Genomic DNA, 15,287 nt, shown 5'->3' on the forward strand with positions numbered 1-15,287 from the left:
TATATATCTGGTAATATGAATAACTGGTTGGAAGACAACACTATGTATTACAACAAATACTGTGAAATTCATATTACTTTGTTAAGTGAAATTCTATACCACTTGTAATTTTTTCTGTTTTAATATTATTTTGTACTTTCTTTAAAAATAAAAATGAAAGCTATCAACTTTTTATACCAAAGTCTATTAGATAAGTCCTTTAATCCTCAAAGCTTTTACTTCTCCTACTATTGCTTATAAATTCTTTTCCATTCTTGGTGAAATCATAGCTACATAAAAGAATAAGAAGCTGAACTATAATATATTGGAATCAGAATTAACATAGTTGAAATGAAAAGAAAGGCTGGCCTTTTAATAACTTTGTCTACTAAATCAATTTGAATGAGCACATTCCACTGGCTATTAATTTTAAGCTTCTTTTGGTTTCTGAATAAAGGCCTAACCATTATTTTCAAAGCACCTTATCCATAACATTTTCAAGAATATTGGTGTAAGAATACAAGCTGATAATGATCTAGACTTGGGAATGAAAGAGATTTACCTTTACATTAATAGCTATTTTTGGCTGTAAGAATAACTGTGTAGTTACCATCAAACTTTAAAACATAATTAATTAATTGCTGCTTAAAGGTCTATAATTTAATATTTCTCTTAAAATGTACCAGAAGGTTACAGTTCTTTAAAATACCAAGTCATTTACAATATACTTCTAAGTTCTCCAAGTTATTGAAATACTTCTATATTTCAATAGACACTTTGATGGACTGAGAAAATATACTCAGTATTTCCCAAACATTTAAATAAACAACCACTTACTCAAAATGTGTAATCAAATTTTTTACTCAGGGAGATCCACAGGCAAGTCTCTCTCTCTCTCTCTCTCTCTCTCTCTCTCTCTCTCTCTCTCTCTCTCTCTCTTTCCCCCTTTCTCTGTCATACATCACAATATATAATTGTACATACAATACAATTCCTAATCTCCAAACATGTTAATTGATTCAAATATGATTATATAGGCAAATAAGAAAAGAATTTTATAATGTGGTATTATGCCAACTGTGGTGTCAACCTTGTGTCAACTTGAGATGTTGGAAGCTTGGCTGGATTGACTTGGTGACACTGCACCCTGGAGCGCAGGTGCCCTGCTCCACACTACAGTGGCTCAGCACAAAATGGGTAGATACAGGGGTTGAGGAAGGCTTCTGCATGCACCACTTCCTTGGAGGACCTTGATCAGTGCAGCCAGAGCTTGGATCTTCAGATACTGCCAGCAGCCACAGCCAGTTCCTTGGAGGAGCCCCGGTCTTCACAGTCAGGGTAGAAGGAAAAGAGAGAGGCTTGATAGATGCCACAGTTGTTGTCCTTCCCTTTGTTCTTTGCCATTTTCTGCTGCCATTAAACTGCTGCTCTCTGTTGTGTGCTGCACTGCCTGGGAGCCAGCCAAGTATGGGCTGCCACTAACTGTGAGCTAAATAAATCTTTCCTTTCTTAATTTTGAGTGTTGATATTGTGTCCCAGTAATGAGTAAAATGTGACCAAGACATCAACCATCCTATCTTTCTCTAAAACATAGAAACAAAGCAAAATTCTATGAAATACAAGATTAGTGAAAGGAGATGAAACTAATTAGGACAAGATATCCCCTTGCATTATGTTTAGATACTGACAGTAAAGAAAATGAATATATTTGCTGGTAGAGCAATCCAGACCAAGATTATACCATGTGCAATTGCTTTATGACAGACCATTTACAATACAATGACAAATCAAGAAGAAATAGTTTCCTAATTCATGTGTGACTAGGATTTTTCAGAATAGACTCTTACTACTAGAGGAAATAGAATTTTGTGCATTTTGTAGTAAAAAATCTACTTATAGACATCATTATGGAACAAAACCCCTATCAGAATATTGGGATTTTTTTTCCTGTTTATACAACAAGATTCAAAGGAAAAATAAATTTCCACTAAGACCAGTGTAGAGTAAGGTATTACTAAAAAACTTGAAAGTCTCAAAAATATCTTCTGTGACCAAGGAAATGATTATTAAAGAGGATCATGTCAGAGATCTTTAAAATATTCTATAAAGTAAAAATAAATCAATAGATTACATTTTAAAAACTAATACAGAAGATCAATTTGGATTGATCAGGTCAGGACACTTATTGTGAGGAAGAAAGTTGGTCAATGGCTAGTACACTGTTGGAATTTAATGCTGGAAATAAATGAACAAAGATTATCATCCTTATAGGAAAGTAGCTTGGACATCATTCATACTGAGATATGATATGGATTAAGAAGTGTTTCTCTAGTGTGTGATCATTTCTAGGTGGGGAAAATGAACAAAGTAAATGAGATTTCTAATCTCACATGGTGTCTCATTCCATACGTGTGGTTGATTTTATAAAAGCCTTTCAAATAAAAGACAGAGAGACAGAATAGAATAGGTATGTTCTATGTTGTATTAGAAATCATGAGAGTACAGTTTACTTCTGGTACTATGGATGAAATGAAAGCTATAATTTACAATTTTTTGAAGAAGTCTGTTTTTGCCTGATCCTAAAATTTTATGCCTTGATAAATTTCTTTAAAAATCTATTTCCAGAGATATATTTCACAATGAATTACTTATTTTGCACATGCGAAATTTATGTGAAATTTGAGAAGAATAAAGCTACAGTAGCACAGGCATTATCTTCTACTCTCTCTTTTTATCAATAGATTTGTGTGGTCCCCTAAAATCACTGAAGTACCACAGCTGTAGAATTGTGTCTTTAGGAATACATGCACATGCGTGCTTTAATGTTGTCTTTGCTTAAGAAGAATATTTTCCAGCTGTCTTCTGTGTTAAAGGAAATGGCTCCATTAGTATGAGGCTGCCTGCCATCAAGCCCTCTAAGGATTCCAAGGCATACGGCGCATCTTCCGTGGAACGGAGAAAGGTGGGTGTGGCCCTGTGGTTACTTCTATAAGGAGGGAGATGCGGATTCACTTTCACTCCAGGAGTCACAGTAAAAAGTGTAAATTTGTTTCATACAATAAGAACATAAATGCCTTTGCCAACCTTTTGGCAATATCTTTTGCTCAAGCTGGCAAACAAAAATTCAACAGATGCTTTCCCAGATGACTCCACACTGATGAGCATTATATATGCAATCTATCTCATATGATTGTACAACACAGATCATCATAACATTGCGTGTTTCGCAGCCTGTCTGCCAACTGATCTGATTCTTGAGGCTTCCTGGGCATGAAATCACTGTGCTTTTGATGGTCTGCCCATGAATGAAGGCAGGACAAATAAAATCTGTGACCACAAAGCTTGGCTTGCCCAATTTTTCTACATATTGTAGGTGAGAGGGATGAGCTCTGAGAAACTGTCTTAAAAAGGAGGGTGCAGTCACAGAGAAGTCAAGAGAAGTTCAGATAAAATGGCCAGAAGGAGTCGAAATGTTCACATGATAACATTTTCTTTCTATTTGTCAAAGAAACCAAACCTGTGCTTGTAAATAACTATGCTGACCCTTTGCTTGGTTAGCCTGAGATTGCCATTTGGTCTTCTGATTTTCCCAGTCTACTTGGGAAATAATATAGAACAAGAAGAAAAATAAGTTTGAAGTTGTAACCTAGGATCCTAGTCACAAATTTCATATCTGCTACTTACTGGTTTTGTGACTCCCGGTGTGTTAATCAATTTAAAATGCATAGTAAGAGTACCTATTTCTAAGCGCTTTACTATGTATCAGTCATTATGAAAAGAGGGCATACATAAAACACAAAAGCCCATAGTTTTCATCTAACTTAAACCTTACTATAACATGAAATATGAGGTAATTTTATATTCATTTTAAAATAACAAAAATAGAGCTTAGAGCATTTAAATTATCTGACCAAGGTCATCATCAGTCACAAGTCTTATGATGTAAGATGTGGTTGTACAACACAGATCAGTGTTGTACAGTGTTTCTCAAACTAACCTTTTTATAATTCATATTACCACTTCCTAAGTTCCAACATCATTATATTACCAAAACCATAGAAAATCCTCTTGGAGTTGAAGGAAAGGGAAGAATCAACAATCAAGAATGATTCTTAGGTCTCATCATTGTGAAAGTGGATAATTGCTGGTGTTTCAACCCAAACACACTAAGTAAAGGGGTGTGTGTGTGTGTGTGTGTGTGTGTGTGTGTGTTTACACACTCCTAATGGGATGGAAGGATAATATCAGTCCAGCTCACAGAGTTCTAGTGTCCTATATACTACATAGTGAGTACTCATGAAACAGGCAAATAGAGGAAGTCTCTGAATTTTGGATAGTGTGACAATACACCACAAAAGTGTGTTAGGTTTTAAAAAGTAGAGGAAGAATTTTGCCAAACAAGACAAAAAATAAAAATAGGAAAGACTATGTCTTACAGAAAAAATCCATTTCCTCATAATTACTCCTTATTATCTTAAAAACTCAATAAATTCTTGACTTTGTAAAATTCACACTAGATAAAAATAAAAAAGAAATGTAAAGGGGTGAATTAAGGCAAAAGCTAAATACTAAAACCATCCACTATGGTCTGCCTGATGGTGGATCCCCAAAATACGTAAGGTGAAGCTGATCACACCATAATGGCTGAGCCCTCATGATGGGATGAGCATCTTTCAAAAAGTGGATCCTTTCTTCTTTCTGCAGTGTGAGAGTGGAAGAAAACAATATCCGTCTGTGAAGCAGTAAGCAGACCCTCACCAGGAACCAAATCCTCTTGTGCTTCGGTCTTGGCTTTCTAACCTCTGAACTGTGAGACCTGAATTTCTATTGTTTATGAAGAACTCAGTTGATGGTATTCTGCACCAGCTGAGCCAACTAAGTTACAATCTATCACCCCTACTTTTTTGACAAGAAATTTAGATTAGAAGAAATCAGCAAAACAGAGATCTTTAAGATGAGATGCACTGAGAGAGAGAGAGAGAGAGAGAGAGAGAGAGAGAGAGAGAGAGAGAGACAGACAGACAGACAGACAGACAGACAGACAGACAGAGCCAGACAAAGACACAGAGACAGAGAGATAGACAGAGAAACAGAGAGAAAAAGAGACAGAGACAAAGAACATATTATCAAAATAAATAAGAAACTGAGTTTCAAGAATTTAGATAGACAAGAATAACTTTTTTTGAAATAAGTCAAAGATACCCATGTAGTAAGAAATCCTTCCCTAAAACAAATAAATCGCAAGTTTTATTCAATGTTGTACTTTTAAAAATGGTTCCTTGGCCAAAAAGAAAAAAAAATGCAGATTAAAAGAGCACACAGGAAAATTTGGCATAGAATAACATCAAAACATACTGTATGGAGCAGTTGAAACTTAATTATAAAAATAACAAAGTTTTAGATAGAAAGATAAGCTTCTAGTTTCTTCTAGAAGGTTAAAGAAATATGAGGTAGACTTGCAGAGAGACAGGGCCTGAAGTTCATCAACTTCATCAACTTCCTTGCCTGAGCCAATGACCCAAAACCAGGGAGAAAGATTCAACTAGAACAGTTAGGAAATCAGTTGGCAAGACAGCATAGGAGGCTGGGGCTGAGGATGCAAGAGGAGTTTACACAAGCTTTCTGACCTCTGCCTAGGATCCCCAAATGTCAAGAATACTGGAGTAACCCCCACAGTATAGTCCAGGGTAGGGAGCAACAGCTGCTCTAAGCAGAATCAAAATCACCACTGGGACCCACCCACCATCTTTACAGAACAAATTATTTCATTTGTACAGAAATGATAAAACTATCTGTTTTTCTTATATGTTGCAAACAATCGCTCATACTACAAATAGATGAGAGAAAATAATTCTTACCCTGAGGTAGTAACAGAAATGCATGCTGGGAGAGCATCATGAGCACTAGAAGGACCACTGCACTGACACCCAGGAAAATGGGCCAGGCCTAAGACTCATGCTTCATCAGAAGGGTTAAAATGCCACTATCCACCCCAGGCCAGCCAGTGCGCCACTGGCCCACCACACAGAGGCAAGTGCTACCCAAGAAAGAGCACAAAGGAATCCCCTCGATTTCTGAGCATATCACACACTAAGAAGCCTTCTAGCACACATCAGTAGTCTTCCTAAGCATAAAGAAGTTTTTGATCTCTGTGCCACACTGGAGATAATTAATCAACCACAAATCTACAGTCTAACCAAATCTCACAAGAGTAGTCAAATACTACTACTAATGTAGCTATTACTAATATAGGTACTACTACTAGTACAAATACGACCATCTAAAGGCAACCAGAAAGCAAAGTATATACTTTTTTAGTGATAAAACCTATATGTATACATTTTTAGGGATAAAGCCTATTTGACTCTATCTCTGCTAGCCTAAATAAGATGGCTGCTATCGTGAAAAAATTGGTAGACTTATGGTAAGACAGACAAAGCAGCATATCCTGAGAACCCAGAACAGCAACACAGAGTGACCCAGATAAGACACCATTGTCAAATCATTGGGGCAAGTAGCTAGAAGTACTTGGCAGAATTATGTTTTTGTTTGTGAACTCTGCATGTATAGTGAAGATGAGTGCGGCCAGCTTTCCCACACAAGCACAAACATGGCAGTCTCTGCCAGAACCGTGGAATGGACTAGCTCATGAACCATAGCAGCACTGTGTATTAAAAGCCAGAGAAGCATATAATAATGAATCATTTTAGATGCTATAGGTATTTGTTCATTCAGTTCACTAAATACTGTTGAAATAAATATAATTCCACTGAATAAATACTGAGTGTCTCTGATGTTCAAACACACATTACACTGATTGAGAAAAAACAGTGAAAACGACAACCAAAAAATCCCTTTTCATGGAGTTGACCCATTTAGATATAAAACTGCCTGAAAACTGACAGTATTATAGTTGCAAAACGGCATGTGAATTCTATAATTATGGAAAGATTAAAAACCAATTTTATAAGCTATAAGAACAAAGATTTGTGAGCACAAAAATTGAGAAAATGTGTTGGAAGTGCTAGATTTTTCTTTTTCATGGCAGACGTTCAATTGTACAAAATTATAAACATAGTATTTCACAAAATATAATAACCCTAAAATCTTCATCATTTTTATGATATTTTTCCTTATAAGGAATTTCTTTTAAAACTTTTATTACAGGCAAATGTGTTTGGTTTTCAGCAGCTCCTTTAATTTCATTTCTGTCTTTTTCATTCTTTGAATTCAACCAAAAGCAAAATTGATATTTTTAGGTCATCTATAGTATAATCCAATACTTTTAAAAATTATTTATCTGCTTTATGTGTGAAATAATATTTCTTAGACTAATAGGGATATCTCAAAATGGGGACCTATTATTTTCTTGATTTTATTTTTTCCATAGTTTTTCAGTTCTACACAACAAAACTACATTATTTTAATGCAAATAACAATTTATTTTAAAGTTGAAAGTTGTAACTAGGTGGCAAGAATATGGATTATTTTTATTTTTCTGCATTTTTCATTTTCAAAAATGATTTGAATAATCACCAGTATAAAATGATGAGTAGCACTAATTATAATAATGTTTCAAATCAGGCTAAGTGGCAGGCTTATAGAATATCAGTAAATATCTGGGAAAACAGAAGCCTAAATACCGGGGGTTCCACGAAGGATCAGGAAGAGACTGCTCCATGCCATTTCAACACTGAGGGACACTATACTCAGAGACCTTTGAAAAATACTGTTACTGATTTCAGAGTAGAACATAGATGATCTACAGGGAGAAAAATGTCTGCTGAGTCTGTCTGTACAGCCAGATCCCCAAAGCACAGGGACAGCACTGCTGCCTGTCCCATACATGGTCTGCATTGCCTTTGTTCAGGTCATAGGATCCTACATACTGAATTGGTTGACTTGGTTAACACCCAACCTGTTTTTGTTTTAATCTCTGAAGAAAAAGTAAATCATTTCCTTTAAAATACTATTTAAAATGTCTTAAGCATACTGACTAGGAACTTCTAAAAATCTTGTCTCTCTGAGATAAGCGAAAGGTTCCAGCATACCCTTTCTAGGAAGCAGTAAAAGAGGGAAGGAGTCCAGGTTCCCCTTCATTGTTTTTGTCAACTGATAGCACAGATCCTCTTGAAACCTGCAGCTGATCCTGCTCATTATCCAAAGTGGCACAAAAACTGCCATTAGTATTCCAAAGGACAGGGGCGGGTGGGAGGGCACAGAGAAAGGGAGCTTTGTAGCTTGGACCATTTAGTTTAGGCTGGAAAATGTCTGAAGTAAAGTTTTAAAAAAGAATTGCAGCAAAAAATAGATTGCATATCTTCATAAAGTAAATTTCATGAGAACGAAATATATTTCAAAGAGAATAGCTCTGTTATCTTCCCAGTAGGCCTGTATCCTGAACATACCTGCTGTCAGCTTCTGTCTATACATGAAGAGCAGCCTTTTGAATTCTACAGCCATAAGAAGATTTCTTTTAAAACAATAGCAAAAGTCATCAATTAGCAATGAAAAAAAAATGAAAGCTATTCCTCCTCCAGCAGGGAGGCCTTTTATTGCCTTCTTACCAGACCCCTATGGTTCACGCGCTCTGTCAGTTACTTTAGGTCTGAGATGCGGAATGTTTCTCTCAAAAGGTCATCCCCACCTGCCACCCCCCTCCTCGCTTTTTAGATGTTCTAACCTTAGTAAGTTTTAACCACCTCACAGCCACTATACTCGTGCTGCTGAAACTAAATTCAGCATATAACTTTCAGGCCTGATTCCAGATGACCGTGGAAGCTCAAACTTACTTGTTGACAGGGTGCTGAGGTTTGCTTGTTGTTGTGATAATTGAAAAGCACAGCATTATTTGATTTGTAAATTCATGGTTAACATGTGATCTGTTACAAAGCTGATACACTTTCAACCAGTAAAATGTCAACAGTAGCTCTTGATGCTTGGGCTCCTGTACACCCCAGAACACTACCAGAATAACATGGACAATGCACTCCTACTGCAGAGTGACTGTGGTACTCAAGAACATGCACAGGAAGTCACTTCTCAACTCAGTGTTTGCCTTTGCCACTATGGAGAAGGTAAAATAGATTATACAGCTTTCCATATATTCTAAGTTTAGGGGACTTGTAACCATTTAGAATCAATGTGAGTGTTGAGAGTCTCAACCTTGTAAATCTACTCACAATTTAAGCTTGGAGCTAAGGCAAGCTCAAGAAATCTGCAGTCAGTGTCAGCTGACACATAGAAGAAATTACCAGGTAGCTTCTGCAATCATTTGAGTTAGTAAAAGAATTTCTTGCCCAAAGTGATTCCATAAATATGTCTAAAGGGGGCCTAACAGTATCACTGTTAACAAACCCTTTAGTATCTCAATGTGAGTGTGTGTGTGTGTGTGTAAGAGGTGACTTTTATCAGGGCTGAAAGTAAACACACTAAAACCTACATCCAATTTTAGTCAAAGCTTATGTAGGAATATGTACACCTGCATGTGTTATACAGAAAACCATGCTTCATGCTTGACATAATGAAAAATAGCAGCACATATGATAAATTTTACAGATCTTTTAGAGGAAGCCATATTGATATATTATTTTAATAAGAAGACTTAAAATAAAACTTGTATTCAATAAGCACCACAAATCCTTGGTTCATGCTTTAGTTTTACTAGCTTATAAAGGAGAAAACAGACAAAGAAAAGGAAGGAGAGAAAGAAAGAATGAAGATGGAAGGGAAAAAGAAAGCCTTGAGAAAGGGTGTGCAGGGATGCTGTGAACACAGAACACAGAAGAAAGTGTAGATCAAGGGAGATAGCTATCACAGGGAGAGAAAAGACAAAAAAAGAGGAAATATCAGAAGAGGGCAAGGCAGAGATAAAAGAGATGTTGACACAGACAGCAACTGAGATCGAGTGACAGCAAAAAGAGATTTGGGATTCTGAAGTACTAGGTAAAGATGAATTGTCTTGTCTTTTGCTGCTTTCTTGTGTGGAGGATTTAGAAAACACAATCGCTTCCATCTGAAGTCCTGACTGAGCATGGGTCATAAACCACAGGATCCCTGTGAGTTAATAGCCAGGCTAGCCCCGTATTTTCTCAGGGTTACCAAAGTATAACAAAAGAGATTATACCCTAGAGGGGGCTCCATGAAAGGATGAAAAAAAAAAAAAAAAATAGGTGAGATCTGGTTTGACTGAGATTTCCAACAAGCAACTCAAGTAAGATTTTTAGAAGACTCTTTGTACAAATCTGTACTTCCTGTTTCTCAGCCGTCTCACTGTTGACATTTCAAACAGGATAATTCTTTCTTGCAGTGTGGCTGTCTATGCGCTATATGATTCTAGGTAGCAGAATTCCTGGACTCTGCATGTTAGATGCCAGGAACACCTGCCTAGAGTTATAATTCAAAGCATCACCAGGCATTGCCAAGTGTCCCCAGGGGGTGAGAGGTGCTACAAAATTATTCTGTGGAGCACATTGCTCCTGTGTGTTAGCATCCTGACTTTAGTTTGCACAGCTGGATAGAAAGGAGTAGGAAATAAATGTTTCCTAGGGAAGATAACATATTGCACAAAAATGACACTTACCTAAATTATACTTTAGTAACCATTTCTTCTCAGGCACATTCACAAACTCATAATGTTAAGTTCTTGTGCCACTTCTAGGATACCCTAGGACTTCTGCTCTATGGACGGAGAGTCCCTAGAGCACCCAGCTGAGTCAAGATAGTTATTTGGGTCCTTCTCAGTTCTGGCCTGAGGGTGTTAGCCACTGCACCAAATAGGCCAACAGGAATACAGAATAACAAATGCTTAGAGGTTGGATTAACTACGGGATAGCAGGGCAGCATGATTTTCTGGCACGGAATACTCTATTAGAGGGCCATTTTCCCCTCTCAAGTTTTCTATTTGAAAACCCTCAGGGAACATTAAAAACCTTGCTGTAGCAGGCACCTAGCATTGGCTGAGTTGAACTGGGTTGCACGATTTCTAAATTACCCCCTGGATATTAGCCACAGGCAATTGAGACACAAGCAAAGCAGGACACAGGCCAGGTTCTAAGGATTCCAGCCAACTAAAAGAGAACTTCACTGCCCCAAATGCGCCTTCAACTTTAGCATAACAAGTACTTTAGTGCAGCTATTTTACTTTGATAACAACGTGATGAGGTATACCTAACCAGACATACCATGTTATCTTGTCACAATCAACTACCTCGATTAGGATTTCACCTTTGTGTTTTTCTAAATATAGACATATCTTTTAAGCACAGTTATGGAAAAATACGTTTTTGCCAGATAATCCCATCCATATTTATCAGGAGGAAAATAATACAAGAAAACTCTATCCCCAAAGTACAGAAAGTGAAAATTTCTCCTCAATGTTTCTCGTCTTTCATCGAGAGCATTACTCTTCATAATTATGTAGAATTCTGATCATGGAGACCCAACTGTAACTGAACACACATATACTGAAATTTGATTACACATAAAGATTTTGTATTGGCTTTCTTTTCCTTTGATAAAATCTGATAAATTGTCCCACTCTTTCATATATTTATCTTCCTTAGTCTTTGGACTTGTGTATGTAAGACATGAGGGTGTAACAATAATTCATCCTGTATTGTGAAGAACTTCCCCTTTTTTGCTGTTATTTTAATTTTGATGGTATATAACATACAACAAAAAGAACACCTTGGACATAAACCCGAGTGAACTTTTGCAAGTATAGCATTATAAGATTATTTTCTAATGATTTGGGAAATATATAATCTTTGAATTTTCTCCTGAACTTACCCATTTTTGGAACTGTCCCAGAAAATTCACTTGTTAGTCAACACATCTAAAATAAAATTATTTGTATCAATTTGGTCCAGCAGAAATTTAACTTCTGGAAATTTAATATCATCATTTTAGAAATGACATATAAGGCCTTACTATAATGAGAACACTTGGGGAAATATTTGGTTTTCATTGTAGACTGATAACTTTGGAATATTTTTCATAAAAACAAAATGTATATTAATAATCATATGTGTCTTTCAGATCAAAAATAAAAACAGGTTTTGATTTAGTCAGTGTTTTCACCTATATAATTGAATAGAACACTTAAGTGTACATTTAAAATATATTTAACTATATATTTAACTCCTCATATGTTGCTAAATATGTAAAATATTTAGTATGTAAAATATTGCCACAGCTTTAAATTTTAGCAGATCCCTTTGAACAAATAAATATACAGTCACCATAGGTATGGGCAAATCCACTTTTACGTACATACTCAAGAAAACTGAAAAACATGTGTCACACAAGGGCATGTACATAAATGTTCACAGTAGCATTATTTATAACAGACAAAAAGTAAAAACAGTTATTAATGATGAATGGTCATGCAAAACTCAGTATATTATACACATAAGCAAAGTATTATTTGACATTACCATATAGTAAAAAAATGACTGAAAAACACACATAAAAATACTGATGCATACTATAACCCAGGGTAACTTTAAAAATACTACGCTAAGTAATAAAGGCCAGAACAAAACTATAAAACATACTGTATGTTTCTACTTATATGACATTCCAAGAATAGCCCACAGCCAAAGTAAGATAAAGTAGATTAGTGGCTGACAAGAACCTGACCGAAGAGAATGGGGAGGCAATGCCAGAGGGTATGAGGCCTCTTTGGGGGTGACAGGGTGACACCAAATGTTTTTCTATTAGATAGCATGGTGGATCACCTAACTTGGCAAGTGTAAGGAAAACTATTTCATTGCCCAGTTTAAATCAGAAAAAATTTACAGCATATGATGTTTTCTTTTAAAGACAATGATAAAAAAAAATAAAAATTTTATACAATGTCAAAACAAGATGATAGAAGCTTAGTAGTTGCTGTCATATTGTGTATTGTTATCTGCAAAGTAGTCAGCATATGAATTATAACAAAAAGATGTCATTGCAACCTGTTCATAATGTTATATAATTTCTATATACACACCCAAATATTTTTCATATAATTGTGAATAACAATATCTTATCAATTTTTGCCCAACTGGGCCTTCATTTATCCAGAAAGACAAGTGATATGCTGGCATTGATTACAGAAGAGACCAAGCTGTATCATAGGATCCCAAGCGTTCTTTCAATACTTGAAGGACATTTTCAGTTATGTATATAGGTAATTATATTTTCTGAAACAATTCTCAGAGACCTGTATAAATAGTAGCAGTTAACTTAAAATCAGACATAATCAGACAGAATGCTTGCAAGCCTAGGTTTTACGAAACCAAGAAGTAAAGTTTCAACTCACACATTTTTTGAAAGGTAACCTTATACTGGAAGTTAGTAATACACAGTAACACTTCAAATAAATACTAAATTATTTCTATTATGTGTTCATTTGGAAATTATAAATTTTATTTTTCCTTACAAGTGTCAGTTAAGGTACTAAAATGTTAAAATAAAAGTTGCCCAAGTCATAGTGGTCAACTACAAAGGGATTATGCATATATATATATACATACATATATATGAATAAATATATATACATACACATATATATTCTCCTATTCCAGAACCAATTTTAAAATATTCTTTTACTATTATCATGAGAATCTTTATTTAACAGTTATCTTTTTTTTCAATTTGGCCATTATCTAATTTCCATAAAATCAAATTTGGAAACTGAAAAGAAGGGGATAACTTTGTGCAGTTCTTCACTGTGGAATGTGGTTCCTGTTGCTAAAAAGACTTACATTTATTTGTTTCTTCCCCAGTTGTCACCACCTGGGAAGAGAAAGTTCTACATACTAACATCTTCCTGTTACCACATTTATCATCTGAGACTAATGGAAAGCTCTTCTAGGATTCACTCTCGGCTGATAATGAAGCTTTGGATATGTTGTGACTGTTATAAAACAGGAACCAATTCAGCTACTATTCCAAGTATGTGTGTTGATCTAGTTAATGGCAGACCAAGTAGTTCTTTCTAAAAGTTTTATGCATTCTACTTACAGAATTGCCTGAGCTTCACTGAGTTCTTGCATTATCTCTCAAAAGACTTGAGTTTTAAAAGCTGAAAGAAAATTATCCAAATCAGGTAAGAAAATAAGCTAATATATGCTTTATGCAGATTTATAGAATAACAGAAGAGGACACGTAGACTACCCTGAGAATGGCAAGTTGAATGTATTACAATTAAAAGAAAAGTTCAAAATACACTGGAATCCAAGGTTTATGTCTCTAATACATAATCTGAAAAATATATGAAGTTTTAGAAATTTTCCTTGTTCATTGAAATATGTTGAAAACCTTTTCACTTATTTAACTTGGACTGAATATAAACTGTAATTATATTTCTCAGGACATGAGATTTATAAATAGGACCACACACACACACACACACACACACACACTCACACGTAAATTTGTATCACAAGCAATAGAAAAAGAAAAAGTGTGACAACTTAGGTTCTGAGGTGATACCACTTACTAAGAGAAAAAGGATGAAGAATGTACCCTGCATTCTAGATCTGTTGTTGTGAGGTTATCTTCCTAATATTAAAATACTATGACTCACAAATCACCCTATATTTTATATAAAAATTAAAATTATTTTTCCATGTACATTTGAGTGAATTGAATCAATAACCTACTTTTCAGTATTTATACAATAAAAAAATTACATACATGGAGGTCCTAAATTCAAAACCCACTATCAACTCTTAGATTTTTATGCCAACAAAAATTATACTATTAGGAACATAAAGAGTGAGCAGGAAGTCTGCTAACTAACTAGTATTAGATTAATACTAATTTAAAACATTTAAAATGTACTCTTTGAAAAATTCACTACTTATGATTAGATTAAATAAAACAGTGATTTAACAATAATTTACAGTTAGATTAAATAACATCTTTATTTGGCCATTTCTGAGAATGCTCTGAGAAAATGTAGGAAGAGTATGTTATCAAAAAAAAAACCCAACAATATTAGAGCCATAAAACTTTCTAATATTGAGCAAATCCAAAAATAAGCAAAAAATTGCCTCCCTGATAGCAGATGTTGTACACTTCTGTTCATAAAATGATTATCAAGGAAGGTTGTGATGGGGGGCCTGCCCATTAGCTCAGTTGTTTAGTAACTTCTTAAACAGAGCAGTCAGGCTCAGGTTGCTGTGGTTGGATCCCCATATCCTCAAGCCACACTGGAAACGCCCTGAAGGCATCCTGAACCGAAGAAGAAGAAGAAGAAGAAGAAGAAGAAGAAGAAGAAGAAGAAGAAGAAGAAGAAGAAGAAGAAGAAGAAG

This window comes from Octodon degus, unplaced genomic scaffold (assembly GCF_000260255.1).
Source record: "Octodon degus isolate 3935 unplaced genomic scaffold, OctDeg1.0 scaffold00187, whole genome shotgun sequence".
In the NCBI taxonomy this organism is placed as follows: domain Eukaryota; kingdom Metazoa; phylum Chordata; class Mammalia; order Rodentia; family Octodontidae; genus Octodon; species Octodon degus.